This window comes from Pipistrellus kuhlii, unplaced genomic scaffold, assembly GCF_014108245.1.
Source record: "Pipistrellus kuhlii isolate mPipKuh1 unplaced genomic scaffold, mPipKuh1.p scaffold_m20_p_5, whole genome shotgun sequence".
Taxonomy (NCBI): domain Eukaryota; kingdom Metazoa; phylum Chordata; class Mammalia; order Chiroptera; family Vespertilionidae; genus Pipistrellus; species Pipistrellus kuhlii.
Genome location: NW_023425551.1, coordinates 29,388,032 through 29,404,946, shown reverse-complemented (window position 1 = coordinate 29,404,946; position 16,915 = coordinate 29,388,032). Strand labels below are relative to the sequence as shown.

Below are 16,915 nucleotides of genomic sequence, written 5' to 3'. Positions count from 1 at the left end.
CTACCCTGAGCATTCCTTTCTCCCCCACTGGACACCAGAACTCTGGGCGATCATTGGCAGACTGTTGTGGACTGTAGAAGTGGAATATTACATTGAAAAAACCCCTGATATATATACACACACACACACACACACACACGGTGGTGCCTCACACAACGAACTTAATTCGTTCCAGGAGCAAGTTTGTTATGCAAAAAGTTTGTTATGTGAAACGCGTTTTCCCATAACAATACATGTTAAAAAAAATAATTCGTTCTGTAGCATAAAATATGCTAAGATTACATAAAAAAGATAAATTTTTTGTTATTATTTTTATTTAGATACATCTAAAAACATAATTTTTTTTAAAAAAAAACACACATTTTTTTAATTTTAAGACAGACTAAGTAGAGTCTACCGAATCTTGCACATCTTCATCCATTTTCTGCTTTTTGGCCGATGGTTTCATGAAAAACCTGTCCAAAGTCGTTTGTTTTTCTCTTTTCTCCAACATCTGCCGGAAATAATGGACAAGAGTATCGGAGTAAAGATCGTTGATCCTGTTTGCTTCAGCTGAATCCGGATAGTGGGCATTGGTAAACTCCTGAACTGCTTTCCATTTGACCAGGATGTTCTTGATGTCAGCAGTTGGGATTGGTTGATTGTTTGATTGTTGCTCCTCGTTATCAGATGACGCTTCCCTTTGAGCATTGTCCTGTTGCTAGACCAGAAGTGCTTGGAGCTCTTCAGTTGTCAGCTCTTCTTCGTGTTCCTCAATAAGCTCCTCTACATCCTCTTCCTCTACCTCTAATTCCAACCTTTGGGCCACTGTGATGATGTCCTTCACCACTTGTGTGTCATCAACTACTGCTTCTTCCTGGGTCCACGAAGGCACAAGCATCTTCCAAGCAGAAATGAGGGTCCTTTGTGACACTTCTTCCCAGGCCTTCTGTATAAGTCGTATTGCCATAAGGACATCAAATTTCTCCTTCCAAAACTTTCGGACAGTCATATTGTCTCCACCAAACTCGCATTCTTCAAACACCTTATTAAAGAGGGCTCTAGTGTAGAGTTTTTTAAAGTTCGCAATAACTTGCTGATCCATTGGCTGAAGAATGGATGTGGTGTTTGGTGGCAAATACTGCACCTTGATAAAAGGATAATTTTCCTGCAATATTTCCTCTAGGTCTTTTGGGTGAGAAGGGGCATTGTCAAGTATCAGAAGGGCTTTGAGCGGCAGTTCTTTTTCCAGCAAGAATTTCTTCACGGCAGGAGCAAAGGTTTCCAGAATCCATTCGTTGAAGATAACTTGGGTCACCCAGGCTTTTTGATTGGACTTCCAATGGACGGGCAGTTTGGACTTAATAACGTTATTTTTCTTGAAAATTCTTGGATTTTCAGAGTGATAAACCAATAGAGGTTTGATCTTGAGGTCTCCGCTGGCATTAGACGAAAACATAAGGGTAAGTCTGTCCTTCATGGCTTTGTGTCCTGGCAATTTCTTCTCCTCTTTTGTAATGAAGGTTCTGCTCGGCATTCTTTTCCAGAAAAGACCCGTTTCATCGGCATTGAACACTTGTTGTGGGCAGTATCCTTCATCCTTAATACATTTTTGAAAGTTAATAGAGAACTTTTCTGCTTCTTTCTTGTCAGCACTGCCAGCCTCACCATGCATAGTAACGCTGTGGATTCCACACCTTTTCTTAAATCTAAAAAACCACCCCCTGCTGGCTTTGAATTCTTCTTCATTATCTTGATTGCTGCTACTTCCAGGGACGTTTTTCTTTAGATCCTCATAAATTCTCTTGGCTTTGTGACAGATAATATCTTGGGTTGTTACGTCACCTTTCACCTGCCTGTCCTTAATCCAAATCGCTAATAGCCTCTCCATTTCCTCGTGGATTGAAGACCTATGTTTTTCATGAAATAGTTTTGATACTCCTTTGGCTACTTTGGCTGATTTGATTGCATCCTTATTTGTCAAAATGGTGAAAATGGTGGTCTTGCTGAGGCCAAACTCTTTGACGAGGTCACACTGTTTTACCCCACATTCACTCCTTCTAATTATTTCCTGTTTCATTTCAACAGAAATCACCTTCCTGCTTTTTTTAGAAGCCATGATATAAAAAAAATATTGAGTTTAACTTAAAAGGACGACTGCCGTGATACGTGCGTGATTTAATTCGTAATGAAGAACGATTGCCGCGATACGTGCTTAAGTTAAGCGCAGTGACTAACGACTGCCTGCAGTGCCTGCGCGGAAGGATGCAATACATCGGCAGCGATCGTGGAAGCTCGGGCGAAGCAGTCGTGGAAGCTCGGGCAAAGCGGTCGTGGAAGCTCGGGCGACTTCGTTGTGTGAAACGAAGTTCGTTGTATGAATCATGAAAGGAAGTTCGTTGTGTGCAGCGTTCGCTGTGCGAGGCGTTCTTTATGCGAGGCACCACTGTATGTATTTAAGACAGGAGGAAGCACAGCTTTCGACTTTTCTTTCTTTCTACCAAGTAGCCAGACTTTGGAAACATACCGAACTGCCCCAAATAGCATGTAATACAATGAATGGCAAAATCTGGATGTTTTTGGCTCTGTGAAGTGGGACATAAAACATAACGCTTGGTAACCAGGGACTACCTAGGTGGTTCTTACATCAACAGAAAAGAAAATGAGGGTGGTGACTGACTCATAAGCAGAACGTGGTCCTTCCCACAAAGTTAGCCTAAGTGGGTACTGAGTATATAAAGTAGGATTGGGTGGAAACTTGGAATCTGCTGTGTCAGCACCATGTAGTAGAAAGAACTCAGTGAAGACTTAAGAAACCTGATACTCCACAGGCTTCTCTGATGATTTTTTTTCCCTGTGACTTGAGAAGTCATTTTACCTCATTAGATCTCGATTTTCTCATAAAATAAAGAAGGTAGGCCAGGTGACTGTTAGGTTCCTCCCAGGCCTCTGCTCTAACCCCTCTGAGGGTTCATTTCCTGGAGTCTCTGCCAGCCTGCTTCAGCCTCTGAACTCCCCATGCCTTTGGGAGGGCCAGTGTGGGCCCTCTTTCCCCAATCTTACCTCCTCCTAGGGCCCTCTTTGCACCCCCAATAAACAGCAGGTGGCACAAGAGTGTGTGTTTACAGCTCGCTGTTTGGTCCTTTGGTGAATTCTACATAGATGGTTCAGGGGTTAGGAATACTAGCTCTGGAGGCGTTTTCACCAAGAGGCTGAAAACCACAACCCTTTTAGCCATCACCAGAGTCAGGCAAACAACATTTTTCTCCAGAATTGCGAATGTCAGGAGCTTAGCCACTCTCAAATCTGCCAGATAAAATTCAAGAGGTCCAGTTAAATTTGAATGTTGGACAAACAATTTGGAACACACTTATACTAAAACTTGTTATTATTTAGCTGAAATACAAATTTTATTGAGTATCCTGGTTTTTGTAATTTGCTAAATCTGGCACATGTGGATGCTGCTGTTGATGGTGGTAGGTACCAGGCTGCCACACTAAACTTATACAGAATAAAACCACCACTGGCATGACTCCTGGGGCCTAGAAACAAAAGCCCTTATGGTTCAAGTTTATTTCTCCTTAGACTCTCTCCCCTCCCAGGACTGCCCCCTTTCAAGTCCTCCTATTGGCTTCATATCACCACATATCCTGCCTGGATCCCCTTGGAGAGGTGCCCAAATTGTCTACTGACCACTCTTCCAATCACAGCCCCATTCCCTGGGTTAATCAATTTGATGGAATTAATTCATATACATGTGCCACTGTACAAGGTTAATGAGTCATCCACCTCCTCTGAAGCTACTGCTTTTTTCTAAAAGGTCATTTATACTCTCAAATTAAAATGATCAAATTGTAGGCCACCAAAAAATTGAAGTGAAAAACAAGTAGGCTGTGTGTGAAAGAAAAGCATTGTGGGGGTGGGGGGTAGGAGCTGGCTCTCATGACAGTTTCTCTAAAGTGTTTCTGCTTTTCCTTTCATCTTCTTCTTCGCCCACAACATCAGCTCCTACAGTAGCAGAAGACTCATGGAAAAGGGGCAAGTGAAAGGAGGAAGTGGCACAGGTGGAGTAGGAAGTGGGTGTCTACCTGTGAACTGGTCATCACTCTGAAACAGTGCAGTTCCAAGGGTCCCCCAGCTCCAGCATGTTGATTTAGACTGGAAAACACAAGGCCAGACTGAACTATTGAGCATCTTGTGTTCAGAGATGAAAAACAATTGCATAAGCTTGTACCCCCTAAATCCTGAATGCTGGGCAAAGTATCTCTAGGGACCGTTAAGAACCACCTCTATCTTTTCAGGGCAGACCAGTCTAGATGGTTCTGAAAGTGAACCAGGAGGAGGAGAGAGGTGGCTTTGAGATGGTGGGACACACTTTAATCAGGATTACTCAGGCACTTCCAACTGGGTCACAGCTGGATTCCCCTCCGGCCCAACTCTGCCCTCCTGGGAAGGACATCTATCCAAGATGACCCTTTATCTTAATGTTCACTGTCCCATCAGCTAAAAGCACTTCACCAAAGCATTGAAAGAAAAAAGGCTTAAAATGAATAAAATGGCAAGATGTTATATAAGAGGTCATTTACTCTCCTTTTTAAGCAATTTAGCCCTCATCAGTGACCCTCACTCAACCTTTTGGGAAGACAAAATGGCCACATGTTCTGGATCACTATTCAAGGTGAGATGATTGCAGATTGAAAAATTCTGTTTTGTAATTTTGCAACAGCCATTGCAGGGTAGCTGGAGGCCCCTGGGGTATACTCTACTGACTCAGCAGAATACACCTTCCAATTATCTTTATATCTTGTAACTACCGTGAGATCAGAGATGTGAATTTTTTAAGATAATAACAGAGTTCTGGTGGGAGCTGGGGGGGAGAGGGGAGCACAGAGAGTAACACCCTCTGAGAATCACGTCCCAAGAACTTTACAATCTATTGGTTATGTAGTCCTCGAGAAATGGGCCTCTTGGTCCAAGCAGAATTTGATCTCATGCCCACTGTCTACCATATCCTGTTTCATTCAAGGCTTTGAGCACTGATTTCACTTTCCCCTTGGGAGACTGAATGCTGTTGTTTTTACAGACTGTGGCCACTAGCAGGGATGGACTAAATATTTTATGGGCTTATAACAGGGGCTTGCTAAAGCCATTCATTTTAGCACTAGAGGCTTAGCCCTTGCAGCCCCTAGGCCCCACCCCCTGCCCACTGGTCATTCTGGAAAGTCGTTCCAGAAGGTTATTCTGCTGTCCGGTCTAATGAGCATATTAGCTCTTTGTTATATAGAATAGGAATTATTTATAACTGTTTTTGGCGGGAAGAACAGTGCCAGTATTTAGATACTGTGTTTCCCCAAAAATAAGACTTCCTCCGAAAATAAGACCTACTTACAGGTTTCCTTCTGAGTGAAATATAAGGCATCCCCTGAAAATAAGGCCCCCCCAAGGCTAAACATGAGAGATTTGGTCCACTGATTCAGAAAGAAATGGAGTCACAAGAAATTCACCAGGAAATTCAGGAATTGGATTGTTATAATGTTCCTGAAGATGATGACATGATTGTCACTGAATAAATGAGTAAATTCTTGATACTGTAGGATTCTTGATACTGTAGAATTCAGTTTGTCTGGTTTGTGTTGACAACTTCTTCATGGAAAAATAAGACATCCCCTGAAAATAAGTCCTAGCGCATCTTTGAGAGCAAAAATTAATATAAGACACTGTCTTATTTTCGGGGAAACAGGGTAATTACATTTCATATCTTGAGTTATACTTTGATAATCAACAAGAACTTTTTTTCTTAATAGATGATAATGAGGAACTCTATGGCAAATTATCAAATTATCAGACATTGGGCTTCCCTCCTGGATGACAGGGAACTATCTCTTCTCTTCCAAATCTTGCATAGTGAATCAGAAGGCATCTGGTCACTCCCAATAATGCATGAGTTAACAAGGAGTTGAAAGACCAGTTATTACCTATTTCAGATTAGTTTTAACTCATTATATTGTAGCTCTGCACACGAATCCGTGTGCCAGTAGCTCTCTGCTGCCCCCCTGTAGCTCTCCACCCACTGCCCTGCCCTCCTGTAACTCCCCCACCCTCTCCCTCCCTTCCTTTCTCCTCCCTCCTCATAGCTTGCTGCCCTGCCCCCTCCTGTAGCTCTCTGCCACCTCTTGTAGTTCACTGCCCCACCCTCCTGCAGATCCGTGATCCAGTCATGTGGTTGGTCATTATGCCTCACAGCGTAATGGATAATTAGCAAATTCTCTCTTATTATATAGGACTTTTAGGAGAATTCTTTTTTAAAATCTTAAGTATTTCACCCATTCGCTCACTCATTCTCCAGGTAACAATAAATCATGGCACAAAAGGTAGGGGTCCGATGTCCTTTAACTAGTTATCTGTTCAGAGGCTATCTGGGCTTGCGATAGTATAAAGTATATTCTGTGTTTAATGAATTACAAAAGATCAGTCATTGCAAGGGCCTTAGAACCGTCCTCAGTACCTCTAAGTCAGTAGGTAGAGAGGTGGGGCCCAAGAACCTGCATTTTCACAACCTCCCCAGATTATCTTGAAGCACCCCTAAATTTGGGAAGCAGACTGGTATAGAACACATTGCTATTACAGCTGAAATCAGAAGTCAGCCGTCTGGAACCAGTCAGCTTTGCTGTGTTGCAAAGAAACCTGCATATGCACCTTTTATCAGTCTAGGTACCAGCAAGAAACAGTGCACGCCAATTATATTTGCAAAGAGGTGGGCAGGACACAGAAAAGCCACAAGGCTAAGTGCAGTCCTCTGGGCTAATAATGAGGGGGATATGGGTAGGGCAGGTTCTTCCTGCCCCAAGGCCTGACTGAGGGAGGTGAGGGATGGATACCTGACTCTGGGACAGAGTGCTGTTGGGTTTCACTGCCTGACAGAAGTGGTGACCATCATTTAAGGGCCACGGCCAGTCTGAGAGACCCCGGAGGGAACAGTATCTTAATCTCACTGTCTCTCCCTCCAATCTGTGGGCACTCTCCTTGGTGAATCTGCCTAGAAACCAGAGAAAGAAGGGGCCCACAGTGGCAGAGCACCGAATTCAGGTTTCTGGGATCAGAGCAAAACAAAGAAGGGTGAAGAGTATCTGGAGCCAGAGGACTGGTACAATATCTCTAAAGAAACTATACCAGGGACGGTCAAACCTTCACCTTCACTACAGACAGCAGCATTCCGCATGCAAATGATGAAGTGCCTGCCACGCCCACTCTTGAAAGCAGCTAGTGGAACAGGTAACTACAGAAAGGTTACAACTTTACCAAGGAAGTCTTTCAAAAACAAACTCACAAATGTACTTATTAAATACTTACTGAACACCAATTCCGTGAAAGACACGGCATTTTACTTTAGCCTGCAGTCTTTTATGTTAAACTCAATAGGGCTACTGCTAAGCGGTCATCAGGTTTAGTGAAATGCCCTGTCACTATCTTTTTCTAAAAGAAGCAAAAATAACGATACCACATAAAAAATATCTCATATTTTTAAAGTGGAAAAAACATTTAGCTTTAATTGCATGCACTCACAGCCTTACCGAAGTGACCCTTACTTTTTCTTGATAAAATACTTGATTTTCCAATTAGGTTTTTCCTCCGTATTAGCAGACAAGCAAATGCACAATGTGCCGTCAGGTGGCCTGAAACAAATGGGGTGAGGGATGGATTTATTCCATCTTTCAACTTCCACCAGCTACTGTTAGTTCCACTACATTTGAGAAGTTCTCAGGAGGCATTATGTTTGATCACCATGCTCTACTCTATGGTCACCTGCAGTGGGTGTCCAATAACCGACTTTTAACTCTACCCGTCTATCTCCGAGTCCACCCATTCCAAAGCAGCGGTTTCCTGGGCTCTCTGGTCGACCACGCTGGCTGTCCACGCAGGGCGGCGGTGTGGGCCTCCACGGATGCCCCAGGTGATTTCAGACACACAAGGTGGAATTATAAAATGAGCATCTTACTCCTTTTCAATACTTCTCAAGCCTCTCAAACACCACTCAGCTGGATGTCACATGTCTGCAAAAGGCCTCTCTTTAACACCTGCTGACACCCTCCTTCATCAGAGAGGGGCAGCCTTGGGCTGGAGTCTGTTACAGGCAAGGGCATCTCTGAGAATGTGGTAACACTCTTCTTTTTACGTATATGTTGTAATGACTCTCATGTATTTATACCAAGTGATACTGGTTTACTACTTGAGGAGGTCATATAAAGTTTCTATAAAAAAACAAATTCGGTTTAGAACAAAAAAAATCAATTGTAGGGAAATATGCAAACAATACAGGTGGCACTTAGATATGGTGGCACTTACAAATGATTAAAGTTTGGAAAGCATTGATCTAATGCTAAGTATACCTCACTAGTCAGAGAAACCTGGGTTTTAGTTCCAATCGCTTTCAAACAGGCAATAATGACGGATTTTATTGCCTTGTAAATAAAGAATTTTTCATTGAAGGTAGTAGCTCTTCTGAAAGTGGCAGCGCAAAGAGTATAAAAACAATTTAGTCCAATTGCTTTCTAATCTGAATCCTATCTTGTTCATAGAATAACAGAGCTGCTTGTGATACATTATTAAAATTAAGGCTTAAAGATTTATATACACTATACTATGTAGGATGAAAACCTGGGAGGATATAAATAATGAAGTGTGGGGAAGATAAGCTAAATACTGTCCTTTCATCAGGTCTAACGAGGGGGCGGTTGGCAGTCACCGAGATGTGGAGAGAAAAACCTTTACAGGAGCCCTTCACGGAGAGTGTTCAGGGCAGTCCAGGCAGAATAAATTACAAAGGCAATCTGTCACGGTACATGCACCCTTTTCATGTCAGCCTGGTAGAAATACTGCATAGTCTGTGTACTGATCTGGGAAAACACTGTCAACAGTCGCCTCCTACATGAACTGTAAATCTCTTAGACATTTCAGTTCAGCCCTCTTTCATCTCAAGTCACCCCAAATTCTATTCTCTTGAAAAATCTGCACTTGTGTTCATGTTCCATTCGAGTCAAGGCCTCAGGAAACTCGACATCAACCAAGCTATGGTGCCTGTTTTCTTCTTACAAACATGCCAGTGAGGAAGCTGAGTGCTTGGTTGCACTCACTTGCACCCACTTCTACACACACCTGCATGTCCCTGCTCCCTATATCCTCACCCCTTTAACCCACCCAGTGGGCAGAGCTGGAGACAAATGCTGCCCAGCCCATTCCAGAAAGACGTGTTTGAAACAAAGCCTTCTGTGCTTCTGAGCCCTTCCTTCCTTACGCTTGTTTTGCTAAATGCCACATATGAGCAGACCTCTTTCGGGAGCCGGGCCCTTTTCCTATGCGCTGTCTGCTGTTTACTTGTTTTAAAAAGATACCCACAATGTATCTATTGTTCTCCATCCTCTATATAATTATATGATACACTGGTAAGCAACTGCCCATCAATGAATAAAAGTGTGTTTACAAAAGAATAATCAGAGTTGTCTGGCACAGGGAGCAGACCTTGCCCTGCAACAGCTGATGTACATGGCAAACACAGAGTCGTCAGCCTTCTGCCCTTGCTAGGTGGGCGAGCAGTCAGAATTTGCTAATTCTCATTTTAGCCACAGGAGGTAGAGGCATGCTATTTTAGACGGTATGTGAAATATTTTTACTTAGTTGCTAGAATTATAGGAAGTAAACAGAGTTTAATTTTACTCGAGTCCTAAAGTTTATATTCAAATGGAATGATTTTAAACATGCCATAAGAGATTAGCTGATTTTAGGGGTAGAAGATTCGTACAACACAGGATTTGAACCTATAAATGTAAGTATTATAACAAACATTAGACAAAATGGGTCAAGATGCTTCTGAGACTCCAGTTTCACAAAGAGACTTATTTGAGGAGAAAGGGCAAAATATGTATTTATGTTTTAGGGTCTTCCAAATCATATCTGTATTATACATGTTTAGGTGTCTGTTCCCTTTGCTTGGAATCTGTCCTGCCAATAGCTCAGCAACAAGCCATGTGACCAGAAGTTATCCAGCAACATATGATTGGACAGGAGTGAACAACTGACCCAAAGGAGGGCCACCCCTATATGCTGGCTAGGTACCTACAAATTGTCTGGTTTGGCTTAAAAAGAAACATTAAAACAATCAGATAATTCTGCTAGGAGTTGGAAATTAAAAAATGGGAATGTGATTACCAGTTAAGTTGTGGGTTGCTAAAATGACAGCAATGCCTTTTTTTTTTTTTTTTTAATTTGAGGGAGTAATAAGCAGAAATAGCTGGACTAGGTATCCACAAAACCTTCTGCTTCCCCAAAAAAATATTTTGGGTAAAACATTTCTGAATAACTGCTCTATCTATACTAATAAAAGAGTAACATGCTCATTGACCATACCTTCACGACGCCCACTAGCCAATCAGGAATGAATATGCAAATTAACCCACCAACGTTGGTGGGTTAATTTGCATACACAGGTGCTGAGTGGAGGGGGGGCAGGGTGGGACACTTGTGTTGTTGCCATGGCGACAACGCAGGCGTTCCGTACCACTCCAGCTGCTCTGGGCCGCTGGGTAGCATGGGAAGGTGGAAAGGTGGCTCCAGCCAGAGCGAAGGCGGTAACAGCAGCCAGGGGAAGGAAGACCCATTCTTGCACGAATCTTCGTACATCGGGCCTCTAGTAAATACATAATGCATATTATTCACCAAGGGAGAACATTTGAGAAAGAAATAAGAAAATGTAATTCCTGGTGAGTGGTGCAGTAAGTAGAGGCTGGAGTTTGGTCCATCTGATGCATGAAGCCTGCGGCCTGACACCTGCTGGCTTTCCAGGCATCACAGGTGTTATAGCCTTGAAACTAGAGCACAAAGGAAGAAACATATGTGTCAGTACCCAGGGATCATGTCCCAAGACCTCTGCACCCAAGTCCCAACTTGAGGTGTGGAAGGTGCTCAAACATGCCTGTGAAACTCTCTGGGATTGAAGTTGGCCCAGGAGCAGCCTTGGCTAGAAGTCAATAGGCTTAGAGTTGAACTGGTTTTAGTGAAAAGCAGAGAGCAGCTGCTCTCAGCACTGTATCTAAGCGAACAAAGGGAATTTTGAAGAACAGGCCATGACTGACTGGGTAGGAGGGGTGGGTGCCAGGGCCTGGGAGAGGAGGCAGGACAGATGGTGATGCTTCAGGGGAGCAAACAGAAATGCCCACAACAGAACCCTGAGACTCTTTCACCTAAATGGGTGTGTTAATGGCTCCCATGGAGCGGGCAGAAGAGGGCTTAACACATAAGCCTCCATATACTGTACTGGCTGTAAATAAACCATGTGCTTGTCTGCACCATCTGCTTAGTGTGCACTTTGTGGAGCTGTGAAGAGAAAAAACCATTTGGGGCCAAATGGCTGGAAATACTTTAGTTGTATACTTAAGAACCAAATATGCTTACATAGCTCAATTATTACATTTCCTTTTAAGTGGGTAATTAAATTTAAATGCTTTTTATTCGGGGTGGGGAGTGCTGGACAGTAGGAGGCCACACAGCTTTTCAAAGGTCAAAGAGCAGGTCACGGGCACAGAATGGGGCTGGAGACAAGTCTCCTATCACTGAAGCTATTCAATCTTCAGTTAGTTACACTTTAGCAGTCTCAGCCACAAATTCTTCATCTATAAATGAGGCTTGTGTCACTCATCTTCTTCAGAGTGGTATTAACTCATATCTAAAATATGAAGTTTTTTAGCTAAAAGTTATTATAATTATACTAAATATTTTTATGGAGCTGGTCATGCCCTCTATAAAGTATTGGGTATTCATTACATATTACATATGACTGTTGTCCTCATACACTCATTGAGATTGCTCATTGCTCTTTTTTTTTTAGTTTCTTAAAATTATATAAATAATGTAATTAATTCATTCATGAACAACTATTTACTGAGCATATAGTATGTTCTAAATCCTGGGATAACTGCCTCAAGTACAATTATATTCCAAAAGCAAATAATATTCTGCAAGCAATTTAATGTTGAAAGCACAAATTCAATTGTGGTTTTTGGAAATTGTGTTTTCAATATTAAACAGTTCACAATATTTAAAATTCTACATTTGTGATTATCTAAAGATTAGTGATTTGAAAGAGTTCAAGGAGCCTCCTCACTTAACCTGGAAGAACTTTTCCCAAAACCTAGTTAGTAGCAACTTTACATAGATATATACATGCCCAGAGAGCCACCAATGTACAGGAAACTCTAAAACATCATGAGCTAACCACCTGGTTTGTGAAATGCAACTTTGAAAGAATAATCACTCTGTGTTAGTAAATCCATTTACAAACTATGTTTCAGGATGCTGAATTTTGACTCTATCAGAATTTGTTTGGAAGAAAGAGGAGGTCATAGTGCAGTGGTCAGAGACAGTGCTGTGGACTCAGACAAACCCCTACACCATAATGTAACAGCAGGTCTTGAGTCAGCTATCTTACCTCTCTAGGTCTCCATTTTCTCATCTACAGAATGGAGATAATACTACCTATTTCGCAGAATGTCAGGAAGTGTCAGTTAAAACAGTAAAGGTCTTAGTATATGAACACTAGCTGTTACAGAGATCTTCACTGTGTGATAATGGAATTTTCATGGAAGCCTGAGTGTCATCAAAGAGGTGTTAGTGAAGCTGGAACATGGGTTGGGGATGGGAAGGGAGACCTGGATACTTCTAAATTCCCACAGCAGCTCTGCCACGCTTGCTATGTGAAAGCACAGAGGTGCCAAGACACTTGAGGGAGACAGATAGTCCTTCTTTGAGCTGAAGGAGAGCGTGCAGGCTGACCTGGAAGCAGCACTAGCAAACCTTCACTTCTCCTCACATCCCAACATGAGAGTGCCTCAGTGCCATCTTGATTTATGCTAACGGTAAAGAGAAAGCACAATGTTGGCTCTGCAGGAGTTTAAAAACTAAGGGAAATATGGCACTCCAACAATGTTTTCAACCCTATTCTTACTAAACACTTTATAAACAGGTTAAAATGATGGGGAGAAAACAAAACCTAACTATTGCGTAAGCTTTCAGAAATGAATTTGTTTTTATGAATCAAGTTTTGTTTCTAAAGACAAAAGTGGGAAGGAGAATGACACAGCCATATTCCATTGCCCAAACTCTAAAGAAAAACAAAACAAAGTAAAACTGAAACATGAAAATATTATTTTTCACTGCAAGCTTTTGGAATTTCCAGGAGAAGGGCAAACATATACCCTTCTAGAACTATGAATTTAATGCAGGTAAATTTTGATTTTCCCTTTAAACTAAAGGTTGAAAATAATTAAGAACCCAAAATGGAAAAAATTTCATGCAAAAATATGTGTATACATAGTATATAAAATCTTTATGCAAAACTGAATATACATAGTACATAAAAATGTGTACTATGTGAAGAATTAAATTAAGAAAACAGAAACCCAAATTATGAATTTCACTCAGTGACAAAAATATACTCAAAGATTTATGCTAAACAAAATAAATATTTAAAAATATCTATTTGGTTTGAGCCTTCAAAACAGTTCCAACTTTTTTTTTTTTTTTTATAAGAAAAGTGGCAATAAAATAGAGGCAATTTTTTGAACTAAAATGAATGCACTCAAATCCTAGATGGCAGAAATATAAGCCAGGATTTGACTGCTAAATATAGGAGGAGTGCTGAGAATATCTGAGTTCCCCACTCTAAGAAAATATATGACACGTAATTCCTGGACAATCTCAACATGCAAGGTTAGGTAAATTGGCGAGTTCACAGTTTTCATGTGTGTCTGTCTGTCTGTCTGTATGTATGAGCTTTAAAAAGATTTACTATGAGTCTTCTTTGAAGAGTTGGCCTGCCCTAAATAGAATTTAATAAAGTTAATTTCGATACTATTCAGTAACACAACTATCTTGGAACGAGACTTAGAAAATTGGGAATGACTCAGTCCACGTTTGGTCAGCGCAAGATCACCTTGCTGTCTGGGAATGGAAGCAGTGTGGCCAGAGCCGTGCCTCCTGCAGTCTGTAAACTGTTTAAACACCTTATCAAATAACAGAGAAAACCACCATGTTGTTTTTATTTGCATAAGAAGCAGACTTGCACACTGGATTAGGAGGAACTGAAAATTTATGGTTTTAATTGTCCAAAATGTCTTTCAATTAAACCTAATGTTCATTCTAATAAAAAATTTATTATAAACAAACATTAACACCTAACAAAATTCTCCATTAAACTAGTATAAAAAATAAATCTGAGTAACCACTCTCTCGTTGTTGAATAATTAAGTGCTCCCATTTGCTGTAATTTAACATGTTGTACAGTTTTAGTATGCTAAAATATGTATCTGGTGGAAAAAATAATAGAATAAAATAATCCCCAAACCTCTAAGTGGTAGAATTTCAGAAAGAAGTTATAACCTTTTCTTAGTGTTTCTAATTTTGCTAATTAGCTTCCTACAATAATAAATTTTGTATTTATTGAGCACATATTACATAACAGGCAGTATGCAGGACACTTTTATTTTCTCACAGAATCCTCACTGCTACAGGAGGCAGACAGCATTATTACCTCTGCATATGTGGAAGTGGAGACCAAGGCAACTTATATTTGAGGGGTAGGGACTTGAACTCAGATGTATCTGTCTCATAATCATTCTATTACAACTGAATTTCATTTGTGGCCAGAAAAAAACACACCTTAAAAATAAATTAAAATGTTCCATAGCCAGGTGAAGAGCTAAACAAAGGAGATATGACTGTAGGCATTTATGTTTAAGATTTTTGTTATATACTCCTTACATGCCTCTATGATTTCTTTTTATATTTTCAAAATTTATAGTATTTATTTATTTGAAAATAAAAGGAATTTAATAAAATCTTATATAATAAAACCAACACACTAGGCTTAAAGCACCAATCATATTTATACAACTTCCTCTCAGTTATCTATAACAGACAACCCCTCATTAAGTCTCACCTGACCCTAAAGAAGAAAGTTAAAAAAAAAAAAAAAAAAAAAAAAAAAAGTCTTCCCTTTTGAGAGGAATAAAATTAGGTCTCAAAGAAAATGGTACTGCTGAAACCGGTTTGGCTCAGTGGATAGAGCGTTGGCCTACAGACTGAAAGGTCTCAGGTTCGATTCTGGTCAAGGGCATGTACTTTGGTTGCGGGCACATCCCCAGTAGGGGGTGTGCAGGAGGCAGCTGATTGATGTCTCTCTCTCATCAATGTTTCTAACTCTCTATCCTTCTCCCTTCCCCTCTGTAAAAAATCAATAAAATATATTAAAAAAAAAAGAAAATGGTACTCCAGATGATATCGAAGCCTCGACTTCTTACTATCAATCAAAGAAATCTAAGTCAAGATAGTTGAGCATGATTTTTCACCTATAACTTGGACAAAGATAATAACCAATTGAGAAGCATTACCAGAATACTGAAAAAGTGGCCTAATTGAAAATTTTTACTATTCTAGAGAGTGGTTAGGTATTAAATATGAATCAAATTTCAAAATGTGCAAACTCACTGACCAGCCAATTCTCCTCTTAGAGACTTATTATAAGGAGAAATTAAGTATATAAAGATACATATTGCAGTGTCAGCTGCTCAATGCAATACTGCTTATAAGGTAAAAACAGTATTGATCTCAATATCCACTGACAGGGGAGTGTGCAGCTGTATCTCCACAATTTAGCATAGTGTCTACTATATGTAGGTCTAAATAGAAATATCTGATGAATGAATGGGATACAATGAATAAATTAAAAAGACATAGGTATACAACTGAATTTTACGTTGGCATTAATATTTCTGATGTAAAGTTATTTTCAAAAATATAGAAAAGAGCTAATTCTCATTTCATTAAGTGATTGAAACAGATTCACAGACTGGTGTATATAGTACAATCTCATTTGCATAAAGTTGTATGTATGTCTATCTGTGTATATACCTGTGTAGGTGTTTAGAAAGATAGTATAAGTGGGATTTGGAAATTTTTCACGTTTTATATTTTTGTATTATTTGGTTTTAGAGAAATAATAGCCATAGAGTTTCAATTGGTTGAGAAGAATCCTATTCTTAAAATGTTTATCCCAACCACTCAAGGTATAGAGAGGATAATATATATATATTTTAATATATTTTATTGATTTTTTACAGAGAGGAAGGGAGAGATATAGAGAGCTACCGTGTTTCCCCGAAAATAAGACATCCTCTGAAAATAATACCTACTTACAGGTTTCCTTCTGAGTGAAATATAAGGCATCCCCCGAAAATAAGGCCCCCCTAGGCTAAACAGGAGAGATTTGGTCCACTGATTCTGAAAGAAATGGAGTCACAAGAAATTCACCAGGAAATTCAGGAATTGGTTGTTATGATGATGTTCCAGAAGATGATGACATGATTGTCATTGAATAAATGAGTAAATTCTTGATACTGTAGGCTTCACAGTTTGTCTGGTTTGTGTTGACAACTACCATACTACCGTACCATATACAGGTAATAAATTTCCTTTATTTTCATCTAACAATAAATGTGTACCGTATTCTTCTTCATGGAAAAATAAGACATCCCCTGAAAATAAGACCTTTAGTGCATCTTTGGGAGCAAAAATTAACATAAGACACTGTCTTATTTTCGGGGAAACAGAGTAGAAACGTCGATGAGAGAGAAGCATCGATCAGCTGCCTCTTGCACACCCCCTACTGGAGATGTGCCTGCAACTCAGGTACATACCCTTGACCAGAATCGAACCTGGGACCTTTCAGTCCGCAGACCAACGTTCTACACACTGAGCCAAACCGGTTTCGGCGAGAGGATAATATTTAAGACAATTACTTTACTGTTGATTTTTCAAATATTGTTGTGCTAGAAGTTCTTTTTTTTTTTTTTTTTTTTTTTTTTTTGTCACTTACTCCTATTAACATGCC

The 16,915-nt window shown here is 40.3% G+C and overlaps 1 protein-coding gene across 10 annotated transcripts in view; it reads right to left on the bottom strand.

The window, feature by feature from the left end:
* The window catches only part of FYN (FYN proto-oncogene, Src family tyrosine kinase), a 206,751-nt gene that overhangs the window by 127,802 nt on the left and 62,034 nt on the right, over positions 1-16,915 (bottom strand). Inside the window, exon 1 of one of the 10 annotated variants that reach the window (XM_045573194.1) lies at positions 4,068-4,085. The exons of the other annotated variants lie outside the window; for them this stretch is intronic. The gene's annotated coding sequence lies outside the window, so the exon portion shown is untranslated. Of the gene's footprint in view, positions 1-4,067; positions 4,086-16,915 lie in introns of those variants that run through there. 10 annotated transcript variants of the gene reach the window in all.